General features: G+C 49.5%; 1 long non-coding RNA gene across 1 annotated transcript in view; it reads right to left on the reverse strand.

Moving 5' to 3' along the window:
• LOC105547542 overlaps positions 1-13,878 on the reverse strand; it is a 44,499-nt gene extending 30,621 nt beyond the window's left edge. The window contains exon 1 of the long non-coding RNA XR_001007235.1: positions 13,625-13,878. This is a non-coding gene — a long non-coding RNA (uncharacterized LOC105547542). The remainder of the gene's footprint in view (positions 1-13,624) is intronic.
• Between the last annotated feature and the right edge of the window lie 289 nt (positions 13,879-14,167).

The following is a 14,167-nucleotide window of genomic DNA, read 5'->3' on the forward strand; positions in this document are numbered from 1 at the left end:
CCCCTGATATGGTACTGGCTTCAATCTGCGTAAACAAACTTACTAAATAAACCTTATCTTCCATTAGTTTTCCCCCACATATTTGACATTCCACAGTTTATCACCACTAGAATCTCAAATCCTTTGCCTTTGCCTTGTCATTTTGCCACACATTTACAGTCTTTGTTGAAACGGTATATGAGTTCTCAGTCATAACTGTTTCTTTGGGTTTTCACTTTCTGTAAGACAATTGTTTACATGCAAAAATTTTTTTTAAAAAATATTTTTGAGGCAGGCTCTCACTCTTTGAGACGGAATCTCCCTTTACTGCCCAGGCTGGAGTGCAGTGGTGCAATCTTGGCTCGCTGCAACCTCCGCCTCCTGGGCTCAAGCGATTCTCCTGCCTCAGCTTCCCAAGTAGCTGGGATTACAAGCATGCACCACCATGCCTGGCTAATTTTGTATTTTTTTTTTTTTTTTTTTTAGTACAGACAAGATTTCTCCATGTTGGTCAGGCTGGTCTCAAACTCCCAACCTCAGGTTATCTGCCCGCCTTGGCCTCCCAAACTGCTGGGATTACAGGCGTGAGCCACCAGGCCTGGCTGACTCTTGCTCTTTTGCCCAGGCTTGGAGTGCAGTGGGCACGATCTTGGCTCACTGCAACCTTCAGCTCCTGACTTCAAGCGATTCTCCTGCCTCAGGGCTTCAAGCGATTCTCCTGCCTCAGCCTGCTGAGTAGCTGGGATTACAGACGTGCACCACCATGCCCAGTTAGTTTTTGTATTTTTAGTAGAGATGGGGTTTCGCCATGTTGGCCAGGTTGATCTCAAACTACTGGCCTCAAGCGATCTGCCCGCCTCAGCCTCCCAAAGTGCTGAGGTTACAAGCATGAACCACCATGCCCAGCCCAAAAATTAAGATATTAACATCACATACAATTTGTGTACTTTTTCTCCTGTTAATCTGTCCTTTGTCAGTTTAATTTGCAGGCCACAGACACTAAACCTAAAAGGGCAGAAGAAACATTCTTTCTTCCCTGCTTTCCAACATTGTGTCTGGGCTAAGCCTGAGACCCACTTTAGTCAACAGTGTAGCAGGTGACTCTGTGCTTGTTTTGGGCCTAACTTGTAGAGCTTGGCAATGTTTGTTCTTGTGCTCTTGGGAGTCCTGAACCACCATGTAAGACAGGGGTTGGCAAACCATGGCCCATGGGCCAAATCCAGCCCACTGTCTATTTTTGTAAATAAAGCTTTATTGTAGCAGAGCCATGTCCATCTGTTTATGGGCATTTATGGCTACCTTTGTATTATAATGGTAGAGTTGAGTACTTGTGACATAGATTATATGGTCAAAGAGTCTAAAATGTTTGGTCCTGTACAGAAAAGTTTGCTGGCCCCTGATTTTAAAAGACCATTGACCTGCTGGAGAGACTACATGGAGAAGTCCTGAGGCCACAAGGAGAAAGAGAGAGGCTCAGCTGTCCATGTTCCATTTCCTAGTCCCAGGGCCAGGTGACTCAGCCCTATCACCATTCATTGTCAGCAGGAGAGACCCCAAGGGGGGTCAGCAGAAGAACCATCCTGCTGACCCCAGGCAATCTGAAGAACTGGAAAAATAAAATGGTAGCTCTATGCTGCTACATTTTTGGATGGTTTATTACACAGCAGCAGATAATCGGAACCTACCCCCTCCCCACCTCCAAACAAAAGTATTGGGCTGTGACTGTGAAGACAAACCAAAAACAAACAAACAAACAAAAACACAAGCACCATTGAAGATGAGTTACAAAACCATGACTGAATTAGTTCCCAAAGCTGTCTAATAGCACCATGTAACTGCTTGCAGAGTTTTTCTGAAGAAATACCACAACTCATCATGAAACCAGCTATTAAACCACAAAACTTCTGTTTCCTTCACCTTGTACGTCACCCCTACTCTCTGCAACAGTTTGACCGCATTTTAGTTTGTGGGTTTTTGCCTTTTAAATGAATCTTATCATTAGGAACACTGAGTACCCAAATAGTGCCCCAGGGCAGGAACTTCTCATCTCTCTTAACACAGAATGTCCACTTGTGTGTTCTTTCAGATGCAGGATCTTCTTCCCCTGAATTTCTAGAATGTGTTCTTAAAGAAACATACCTATTATTGCAAAGTATCTCAATTTTTTGAGAGACAAGGATCACTATGAATCCAGCTCATGGTGTTAATGGCTTTCTCATCATAAATCCATCAGCGATATTAGTTCTTTAGAGAAAGTAAAAATCAGAACAAGTTCTATTTGTCACATTTCCTTAACCACATCTGGAGAGAAGCTTCAAGTGAGTGAATCCAACATATCACTGTGATTCTGGGAGCACCGTTATTTCTGTTTTCATGAAGTTGTCTCTAAGGAATGATTTAAGGAATGAGTTAGTTCTTTTGGGAAAAAAAAATTAGTGCCCCCCCCGCCCCGCCACCCCGCCTACTGCCTGCACACCCACTCTCGGAAATATTGCCTGCCCATACTTACCTGCTCACCAAGCTGTTCCCTATTCTAGAAGTTTCCACTCTCCCTTGAGTATAAAAGGTTCAACTCTGGTTTAGTGGGTGGTAACTGCACCATGATCTGGGGAAATCAGTACTTTTTTGTGGGTGTTGCTGCCCAGGGACCAAAGAGGACTTGAAGATAATCAGGCCAGCTTTGCAAGTCTCCAACCACACAAGGGGACTGAGCTCCCACCACACTCCTCAACCTCCTGCCGCCATCTTGCTCTCCCACTCCCTGACTCCCACACAGCTCAGCTGCCCTTTGCTGCCCCTCGCACTCCTCAGAAAGCCACCTCCATCCTCTTGACTGAGTCTCCTCCCTCCCTTCCTCCCCTCTGTCACCCCAAGGGCCTAGGCAGAGCACAGGACAACATGGAGTGAGGAAAGGGAGGAGCTCAGCCAGCTAACCATCCCTGCCCACCACATGTGAACAAGACAGGCTTCTCCAGAGACAGAGCCAACACGGTATGCACAAAGGAAGAAATTTATTTGAGGAATTGGCTCACACAATTATGGAGGCTGACAAGTCCTGAGATCTGCCATCTGCAAACTAGAGACCCAAGAAAACCAGTGTTATAATTCACTCTTGTTCCAACAGCCTGAAACCAGGGGAGCAGATGATGTAAGTCCCAATCCCAAGGCAGAAGAAGAAGAAATGAGATGTCCTAGCTCAAGCAGGGAGGTAAGGGGGAAAGACAGCAAATTCCTCTGTTCTCTGCCTTTTGTTTTGTGCAGACCCTCAAGAGGTTAGATGAGGCCCACCTACATGGAGAAGGGCATCTGCTTCACTCAGTCTGCTGGTTCAAATGCTAATCCCATCAGAAAACCCTCACAGACACACCCACATAATGTTTAGTCAGAGCACCTTATGGTCCATTCAAATTGACTCATAAAATAAGCCATCACATGGGTGAAAACATTCCCTGGATGGTGAGTTTTCTGTCTCCCCACCGTGCATGCACAAAGAGCTGTCTAGGTAGATTTGATTCCCATCTTTTACCTACAAACATTTACCCTCAGCCTATGTGTGTTATTTCTCATCTTTACAATGTATTATTTCTCATCTTTACAATGTGTATTATTTCTCATCTTTACAATGGCCCAGAGAGGAGTTCCTGAGTCCTGGAGGGAACTGAGGTAAAAGTGTAATCACCTGATGGATTCTTCTTGCTCACTGCACAAAATCCATCTGCTGAGACCAGGGCATTGCAATAGAGAAAGAGTCTAACTGACATAAGGCTGGCCCATGCAGGAGAAATGAAGTTATCACTCAAGTATTTGGTGGGCCGGGGGACTAGGGAATGGGTGCTGCTGACTGGCTGAGGATGAAATCATAAAGGTGTGGGAAACAATCCTTGTGCACTGAGTCCACCTCTGGGTGAAACCCCAGGACCAGCTGAGTCATGAGTCAGGGGTCCAGGTGAAGTCAGTCTGAAAAAAATTCAGATAAAACCAATCTTAGGTTCTACAATAGTGATAGTGATGTATCCATAGGAGCAATTGGGAAAGTCACAAATCTTGTGACCTCTGGCCACATGACCCCTGAGCAGTAAGGGATTATAGAAATTACGCCATCATTTAGGCAGAGTTCAGGCTTCTCTCACAATTCTAATCTTGTGGTCCTTCATTAGTCTTACAAAGGCAGTCTTTGGTCCCTGAGCAAGAAGAGGGTTAGTTTTATGGAGGGATTTACTTTTACCCTTGCTTTTAAGTTAAACTATAAACTGTATTCCTCCTAAAGTTACCTTGGCCCATGCTGCCTTGACCAAGGACAGCTTGGAGGTCAGAAGCAAGATGCAATCAACTATGTCAGATTTATCTCACTGTCATAATTTTGCAAATGCAGTTTCAGAGGGAATGAGTAGGGAGAGGTGGAGGGCCTCTTGTAAGTTATTTGCTGAAGAGCACGCAGCTAATGGGTGCAGTTCACATATGCTTTTTTTTTTTTTTTTTTTTGAGATGAACTCTTGCTCTGTCATTCAGACTAGAGTGCAGTGGTGCAATCTCGACTCACTGCAACTGCCACCTCCCAGGTTCAGGCAATTCTCTGCCTCAGCCTCCTGAGTAGCACCCACCACAACACCCAGCTAATTTTTCTATTTTTAGTAGAGACGGGGTTTCACCATCTTGGCCAGGCTGATCTTGAACTCCTGATCTCATGATCTACCTATCTTGGCCTCCCAAAGTGCTGGGATTACAGGCGTGAGCCACCGCACCCAGCCTAGGCTTTACTTTTTTAAAACTCTCTTATTTTATTTACCAATACATATTCATGAAAACAAATCAACCCACACAATAAAGCACCAATGAGAAAGACAAATTAATCACTAAAATTGTAGTACCTCAAAGTACAGTTGACCTTGAACAATGCAGGGGTTAGGAGCACCAACTCTCATGCAGTCAAAAATCCTCATATAAAATTTGACTCCCCCCAAAACTTTACAGTAATAGCTTGCTGTTGACCAGAGGCCTTACTGATAACATAAATAGCCAACTAACACATATTTTATATGTTATATATGTCATATACTGTATTCTTAAAGTAAAGTAAGCTAGAAAGAAGAAAATGTGATTAAGAAAATCATTAAAGAGAAAATATACTTACTATTCATCAAGTGGGGGCAGCTCATCATGGAGGTCTTCATCCTTGTCTTCAAGTGGAATAGGTCAAGCAGGAGGAAGAGGGAACGGTCTCACTGTCCCAGGGATGGCAGAGGTGGAAGAAAATCTGCATATAAGTGGCCCACACAGTTCAAACCTGTGTTGTTAAAGGGCTCACTGTGCATCCAGTCCTTGTCTCAAACCAAAGGCTCAGCCTTGTTCTAATGCTATTGTCTCTAAGGTATTCCCTTACATATTCACATCACCGCTCCACTGCAATGCACTGCTAAGGTGCTTACACCCTGTCTCTGGGGGCTATGGTTGCCCTAGTCGAGGAGGGCTTAGTGGCAGAAGGGACAAGAGTTCACCGACAACCGAAGCCCTGGCCCCAGGGTGCTCTCTTGGGTGCTGGTGACTCCCGGTGTCCCCTCTTGGGCATATTTTGAGGTCTAGAGAACCATTCTGCCTAACAGTGGCTGTCAGATAAGGTCTGTTTGGCAGATGCCTGAAGAGCCGTGTGCCTGCCAACAGACGTCCCCTGGCTTCCATCCCACCCTTCCCACTATGAGGAGTCGGTGGTGGTGTTCAGCTGATCACAAGGAACCCAGGCAGAAAAGTCCCCTAAGGCTACTGCAGCTCTGGGGTGTGGCTGAGTGGGATGCTCAGCAGGCGTCTGGGGAGGAAGGAAGGTAGACACCCTGAAGGCCTCTGACCCTATCTGAGGCCAAGGGTGGGTGAAAAAGTGTAGCATGAATGGCAGCTGGGAGAGCACAGAGCCCAGGGTCTACTCTGACTTCAGGGGGCCTCAGCCAGTCAGACTTTGAATAACACCAGCTATACTAGGGCCCCAATTTCTGTGGCCCTCTGCCATGACTAACAAGTCCCATCAATCAGGATGAACCAGATCTGACACAGGAACAAGTGGCCTGCCAATCTCAGGGGCTCTACCCATCACAGTCACTTAGCACTGAGGCACCTCAGCGCTTCTCCACATGTGGGCTGGTTGGGCTTCCTTGCAGCATGGTGGCCATGCTTGACCAGGGCAGTCAGACTGCTTCCATGGTGGTCCAGGAGTATTCCAGAGAGCCAGCGGGAAACTGTCACGTCTTCATGACCTGGTCTTGAAAGTTAGGCAGCATCACTCCACCGTAACTTTGGTGGACAGGTCACTAAAGCAGGCCCAGAATCAAGGGGACCAACATTGACTCCACTTCTCGGTGGGTGGAGTTGTAAAGCCACCTCTTAGGACTGTCATGTTTTTCATAAGCTAATGTCTGTAAAGTGCTGAGAACCATTCCTCACAGTAATGCAGTTTATACAAGTGTTTCTTAAAGAAAGCATACTGCGCACAGGTTTGAAAATCATGTCTCAATAAGCCAACTCCCTGTTTGATATCCAGAACATTCCTGCATCACCCAGTGGGGGAAGCACCAAATCCTGTTGCTCTTTCACTGCCATGCAAGTGCCTGGCCATGGAAGTTGGAGTCAGAATCCTTGTCACACCTTCCAGAAGTTTCACCAGAGGTTCAGAGAATCCAGAGAGGGCTGGATCTCCACCCTCCCAGGGAGAGGGAACAAACAGTGGGCTGCAGCAGCCTGACTCAGGAGCAAATTCCTAGATGACTCTACCTGGGCCATGGAACACTGGGGCTCATGGCTGTGAAACTCAGAGCAAAAACAAGGCCAGTGTGGACTGAGGCTCTCACCCTCCACTGCACGTTCTAACCACCTGGAGACCCTCAGATGGCTCCATGCCCGGCCTCTCCCCAGACAGAGCTCTGAAGTGGGACCTGGGTTTCAGAATTCTGAAATCTCCCGAGTGATTTCAAGACACACCGAAGCCTGAAAGCAACTGAAGTCATGGGCTTCAGATGCTCCTGCGCTTGCGAGTGGCTTGGGGACCTTGTTAAGATATGGACTCTGAATCAACGGGACCAGCTGAAATTCTGCGTTACAAGCAAGCTCGTGGCAATGTTGATGCCTCTGGTCTGTGGACCAAACTTTGAGTAGCAGAAAAATAGAGCAGCATTTCTCAGTCTTGTCTTGTCTTTCTAACTCTATGCTTCCCACAGATTAACATACAAATCCCATGCCTTCTTTTAGTATTATTTGAAAACTGCACAGTAAATTAAATATTGCAACTAAAACCAAGTGTCAATTTGAGGGGACAAAATTCTGCACTGTTTGCACAACGCACTGCTGGGCCTTCCCATCCCACCAACACCCACAATCTCGGAAAACACCCTGCTGCAAAAACAACCAGAGGCGGCACCCATCCGGCTTCACCCAGGTTTCCACCGGCTCCTTCACCCGGCACCTAAAGGACTCACCACCCACCCCCTGTTGGGGTCTTGCTTCACCCATCAATAAGCAAGATAATATCAGGTGGCCTCAAAGGGCCTTTCCGATATCACTAGGGACTTTTGATCTGAAATCATCTTTTAATCTTTTCCATCCCATGGATCCTCAGCCTCCTCTGTAACTTCCAGGAAAGAAGCAGGACTCCAACAGCATTTTCTACCACAGGCACTTGTGCCCAGGGACTTTCCTGACAAGGACATGAACGGGCACATCAGGGTTGGAGACCACACACGCCATAAGATGCTGGCAGGAACAAGGCCTAAGCCAGGGGTTGAGGAAACTTATCTATAAGGGCTAGATGGCCTCTCAGGCTCTGCTGCTGTGAGTTCCGCTCACCGTTATTCAGCTCCACCCCTGAAGCACAAAGAGCCACAGATGGTGTGTAAACAAAGAGTGTGACTGCGTTCCAGTAACATTCACTTCACAAAAACAAGCGTTGGGCCTGGGCTGGATTTGGCCCGCAGGCTGTAGTTACCGGAGAGCAGTGCTTCTTAAACTTTAATGGCACAGAGATCACTCAGGGATCTTGTTAAAATGCAGATTTTGAGAACATGGATTTGAGAGCAGCACTGTCCAACAGAAATATGATGGGGCCAGGCAAGGTGGCTCATTCCTGTAATCCCAACACTTTGGGAAGCTGAGGCAGGAGAACAGCTTGAGCCCAAGAGTTCAAGACCACTTGAGGCAATATAGTGAGACCCTGTCTCTATAAAAAAAAGTAAAAATTTAAAAAATTGGCCGAGGTGGGAAGATCACCTGAAATCAGGAGTTCAAGACCAGCCTGGCCAACATGGTGAAACCACGTCTTTACTAAAATGAAAATGCAAAAATTAGCTGGGCATGATGGTGGGTGCCTGTAATCCCAACTACTCGGGAAGCTGAGGCAGGAGAATTGCTTGAACCCGGGAGATGGTGGTTGCAGTAAGCCGAGATCATATCACCGCACTCCAGCCTGGGCAGCTGAGCAAGACTCCATCACAAAAAATATATATATATATAAGCTGAGTGTGTTACCACACGCCTGAAGTCCCAGCTACTCAGGAGGGTGAGGTGGGAGAATCACTGGAGCCCAGGAGGTCACGGCTGCAGTGAGCTAAGATTGCACCATTGCACTCCAGCCTGGGTGACAGAGCAAGACCCTGTCTCAAAAATATAAAGAAATATAATGGGAATCACATATGAAGTTTAAAATTTCCTGGTAGAGACTTTAGGCTTAAAAAAAAGTGAAATTAATATTAATAAGATACTTTATTTAACCAAATATACCCAAAAGAGTATGATTTCATCATGTGGCACTAACCACATTTCAAGCACTCAGTAGCCACGTGTGGCCAGTGGCCATAGTCATGTTTACACAGGATCAAGCCTGAGAGCCTGCATTTCAGACAAGCTCCCAGGTGACAAGAATGCGGCCAGTCCAGGGACTTCACTTTGTAGCAAGGGCCCAGAGAATGCTATCTTCTACCTGGGCTGGTGAGACAGCTGTGGAGCTTCTACACAATTTTCTGCAGGACATTTGGCAAACTGAATATGTATCCTAAGATAAGAATGCTTGAAGTCACATCTTAGGGAACATCCAACTCGATACCATCCTTGTGCGTGATTATCAAGTAATCTTTCTCAAACACTCTTACCAGCTATTTTACACAAAGCCCAGTACATGGGGGCCCTGTCTCTTCCATATCACACAAAGGAAATGACATGCAGGGATAAGGAATGACAGGACACGTGTGTGCTGACGCCATCCCGTGGCCTTTACACGGGCCTCTCCAAGAAGTTCACAGTTCCATGAGCGAGGCTTAGGAATTCCCATTTTACGGGGGAGGAACCAATCTCCAAGCTTAAGAAGCTGCAGCTAGAAATGGGCGACCCTGTGTCTAAGGCCCAAGTCCATTCATTTCCAAAAGGCTCATAACCCAAGGAGTGTAGCATATAAGATGTCACCAGGCATGAGTCACAGACATTTCTATTCCAATATCTTTAATAGAACATCTCTAGCTTATCAAACTCGTGATATGGCACAGACAAAATTGCTTACATTAAGCTGAGGATTATTTTAAGAGTCTGTTTAAATTTTATTTATTTATTTTTTAAGCCAAGAACTTCCAGTTTTTATTTTTATAAAATGACTTAACAAGAAAAATGTTCACCCAAAATTTTAAAAATTAGGTTGGATTAATTTACAATGTATGAATCAACTTAAAATATCAGCCCATTTATTTAGAGCCAAGGATGCTATTTAAACAGCAGAATTGCACCATTGATACTTTTACCTATATTTGACAGCACAGATATGCAAAAGTCATGCAACTTCCACTGACATCCTTTCTTCCCTCCAAAGTTGCATTCACATAATTTTATCTTAGGTCAGTTACAAGTTCTGTTTAAGAAATCGTTAAGTGGGCTGGGCATGGTTGGTGGCCCGTGCCTGTAATCCCAGCACTTTGGGAGGCCCGGTGGAGGGACTGGGTGGGGGGAATCGCTTTGAGCCTAGGAGGTCAAGGCTGCAGTGAGCTGTGATTGCCCCACTGCACTCCAGCCTGGGCACCAGCGTGAGACCCTGTCTACAAAAGGGAAGGGGAAGGGGTAGGGGCAGGGGAAGGGAGAGGAAGAAAGGAAGGAGAAGAAGAAAAGGGAGAAAGAGAGGGAAAGAAGAAGGGAGGGAAGGAGGGAGGGAGGGAAGGAGGGAGGGAGGGAAGGAAGGAAGAAAGGAAGGAAGGAAGGAAGGAAGGAAGGAAGGAAGGAAGGAAGGAAGGAAGGAAGGAAGGAAGGAAGGAAGGAAGGAAGTTAGTTAAGCAATATAACCCTGTGGCAACATTTGTAAAAGTGACTCTGAGAAGACAGAAAGATCCTCTGAGATTGTGGATGTCCCCAGCAGTTGGCGAGGCCTGCTGAAGATCATTTGGGTAAATGTCATGGTCACGCAGCCCCATTCTCTTCGCTGAGCTCCAGATTTCCATAGCCAATTGTGGGCTGGACATTCCTCCCTGAGACATCTCACAGGTAACCCGTTCCAAAGTCAATTTTAGGGCCCCCCTCCCCACTGCGCCCGTCCTCCTCCTGCCCTCCTGGCCCCTTCAGTGGTCCCCACCCAGCCAGTTTCTGACACCAGGCTCTGTCCTGGGCCTCGTCCTGCCTTCCCATCCCCACCCAAACGCGTCCTCTCCGCCTGGCCTGCACAGGCCCGGCCCACACCGCCCTGCCTGGGCTCCTGCTCCATTGCTGCCCCGGCCCACGTCCCTCACGGCTGGATCCTGAGTCTGTCACCCGTTGGCGGCGCCCAGAATGGGCCAAGCACCCTCCCCGCCGTCCCCAGGGTGCTGGCCTCGCTTCGCTGTCCCTCCCGCGAGGCCTACCCCCACCCCCACCCCGCTGCGCCCCTTGGTTCTCCTTGGCCCCTGGCCCCCACTTTACATCCTGATTTGTAATCCCCCAGTGACTAACATAGCCCCCACCTCCTGGCCTGTTCACAGGGGTCCCCAGGGGTGCACGGACTGTGCGGGGTTCCCTCGGCCAACCCAGAGCCCAAAGCGCGGGGAGCACGTGGCAAACAGTGGGGGAAACAATGGAGCCGGATCCAAAGCGGTTGCAGCAGAGAGGGAGGCATCCAATCCCGTCCATCAGCCCCCAAAGGCCGTCGTCCTGCCTGGAGAACCGAGCAGCGCTAGGCAAGGTTCTCTAGTAAAGAAAAATATCTGACCGGCTCCAGCTCCAGCTCAAGCTGCTGGTCGGGGCGAGAGGCATGGGGACCTGTCCAGGGCAGGAGCCCCCGCACTACGGCACTGGGTGGGGGGTGCGGGGCAGGGCAGAGCGTGCAGGCCCTGGAACCCCACTCAGAAAAGGCCTGAGCCGAGGCGCCTCGGCTCTGCCCAGCTCAGCCCCCGCCCTCCAATACACAGCCTCCTGTGGGCTTCCATCCTTCCTCCCCTTCCCCCACACCCACCCAAAACTCCCCCAGGGCTCTGCTGAGGCTTCCCTGCTGTCCCGGCAGGGGCTGTCGGTTCCGCAGGAGCACGCTGTGAGATGAGCACCGAGGGACTGACGGATGGGGCCTCCAGGGGATACTGGGGAGGGCGGGTCAGAGCGGGGCCCAGAGGGGAGCGGCAGACGGGACACAATTTCGGGCCAGTTCCTGGGCGAGGCGCGTGGAGCCCGACCCCTAGGGGAACTCGGATTCTAATGACACCCTCACGTCTACCCGTCTATCCGGGCTTCCTACTCCCACTCTGGTCCTTTGGGCCCAAGGCATGAGGTGGGGAGGACGAGGGTGAGGATCAAAACCCCTGGGTCCTTCCTGCCTCTGCGCCTGCCAGCAAAACAGCTCCGTGAGTCCAAGGGCAGCTCAACGGCAGGCCACGGGAGCCACAGGTCCTGGCCATGCAGCAAAAGCATACAGAAGCCAGGGCAGTGCAGACACAGCAACAGGACAGAGGGGCCTGGCTGGAGAGCCAACGTCAGGGGTCTCTCACGGCCCACAACACCGTGTCCTGCGTGTACTGGGGTCTCAGTTAAATAACGAAGGGGGGATGTGATGACGTTCATGTGGGCTTCTCCCTGCCTTTGGTGGTGCCCTGGCCCTCCTGTGCCCTCCTCCTGGCCCTCCTCAGATCCTAGGAGCTGTCACACACTCAACACCCCCAGGCAGCACCAGCACCAAAAGCCCTCACTCCATAGCCCTCTGGCACCTCGCTCAGAGTGAGCTCAGCTTCTTTTCTTCAAACATGTCTTCATCGCAGGGAGGGAGTCGAAAACTCTCCTCCTGGCCACCCACGGAAATGCAGCTGTCACCAGGTGGAAAAGGAGGAGAAGATGCAGTGGGCGCGGGTGGGCCTGGGTGGCCCCTGGCCGGGCTCTTACCCTCAGTTGGGGGACAGAGGCTGGTTGGAAGAGCACCTCCTTCCCGAGGCTTGAGGACAGGGCCGTCCCTGACACCTGCGCCTGGGCTGGTCTTCTGCACCCTTAGCCTCAGGTAGCCTCGGACCGCTGTGCTGTGGAGGGTTAGCCGTAGAGTTTTTCTGCACTTTGGGTCTCCTTCACCATCTGCAGCTGGACTAGGGGTCTTGGGTTGCCGGGAAGCCTTCTGTGAAGTAGGCTGAAGAGAGCCCTTCCTTACTCGGAGGGCACAGCCGAGCCCGGCCGCATTTATAAGTGAAAAGGGCGACTCCACCGTGATGGGATCCTTCTGCCATTCCCCTAAGACCCCAGGATTGATGACAGGCATTCAGAACTGCAAGGGGCATGAGGGGGCTGCTGTGTCCTTGTCCGGGCGGCTTCCCAGCCTCAAACTGCTGCCTGAGAACAGGTGGCAGAACATTCCTGAGTATTTAACCCTTGGCTCCCAAGAGTGCAGGAACGACAGTTCTGTGCCTGAGGAAAAGATCCGCGTCGCTCGCACCTCACTTAGGACAACCTGTGCTTTACAGAAATTTGCTAATGTGAAAGAATGATTTGTGGTTTCTTTGCTCAAATACAGGAAACTGACTTTTCTCAAAAATGAACTCTCCCTACCAATCTGCACCATGAAATTATTTCAGCAAACAAGAAAGTAATGGTTGCCCATCACCCCACACTGCCTGTGACTCCGCCATCACTCACACGCAAAGAAGGGTGTTCTCTCCTCTGCCTCTCAGCTACTAATTCTCTGTAAATGACCATTTGACATCCTGGTTGGGGAGGATTCGGATCAGAGATGACTTCACCACTGCCACAAAGTATGGTTCTAGGAAGGACAGCCAGCCCCAAGGCCGCGAAGGTTCTGAAAAAGTTTCTTCTCATTTGAAGTCCAGTATTTCCTCGGCCCCATTTTTCTGTTAAACAATCCTTTTTCCTTGGAGATTGCTAAAGCTTAGCTCCAGGGCCAGCCTGAGCTCCAGCAGAACTGGGAGTGTATCCTGGGTCTACATAGCTCCCTTCCCTCCTGCCTTCCTACCGTCGAAGGAGAAACAGCGTGTAATTTGACTTCTTCCCCTTCTCCTCACTTGTCATACTGTGTTCTCTGCCTGGGCTTGTGTCTCCCCTTGCAGAGGCTGTGGACAGGAGCACCGAGAGCCACTTCCTGGAGCACATTCCCCGCCCCCGCAGCCTGTGGCTTTGGCCTCTGCTTCTGCAGGCAGCGGTGGAGGAAGTCAGGACTGTCCCTTCTGACCTGAACACCTACCTCCAAGTCCCCCCTGTCACCACAGAGACCCAACAATGCAAGTGAGTCCTGTTTGACCTCATCAATCATCGCAAACTGTAAAGGTGACTCAGATGCTCAAGAAACGAGCATGCACAGCAGTGGGCCCCAGACTTCCCGCAGGCCCAGGTCTTCGTGGGTGCACGGAGACCTACCAGACAAAGGTCCAGCTGCACTGGTGTTGTGAGATGCCTGTGTCAGAAGACGCGGAGTCCCTCACTCACCTCCCATCATGCCGATGATCACAGGAGAAAGAGCAGGGCACATGCGTGCCGGCGTGCTGAAGGGAGGCCAAAACCCATGCTTGAAAAACCACAGGTCCTGTTCTAGGAGCAGGAGATATATTTAGCCAAGCAGGATGTTTGTGGGTAAACCAACATTTTGCTGTAAATAAAATTCTGCAAACTCGGGACTTTGAGAATTGCAGAAGCTTATTTTGCCTGCGTGTTGGCAAGAGAGCTATTTTCCTAACACAAGCTCACCATGACCCTCATTCAGAGATGCCCTTGACGCCGAGGGTGTGGG

The sequence above is a fragment of the Mandrillus leucophaeus genome, unplaced genomic scaffold (assembly GCF_000951045.1).
Source record: "Mandrillus leucophaeus isolate KB7577 unplaced genomic scaffold, Mleu.le_1.0 Scaffold391, whole genome shotgun sequence".
In the NCBI taxonomy this organism is placed as follows: Eukaryota; Metazoa; Chordata; class Mammalia; order Primates; family Cercopithecidae; genus Mandrillus; species Mandrillus leucophaeus.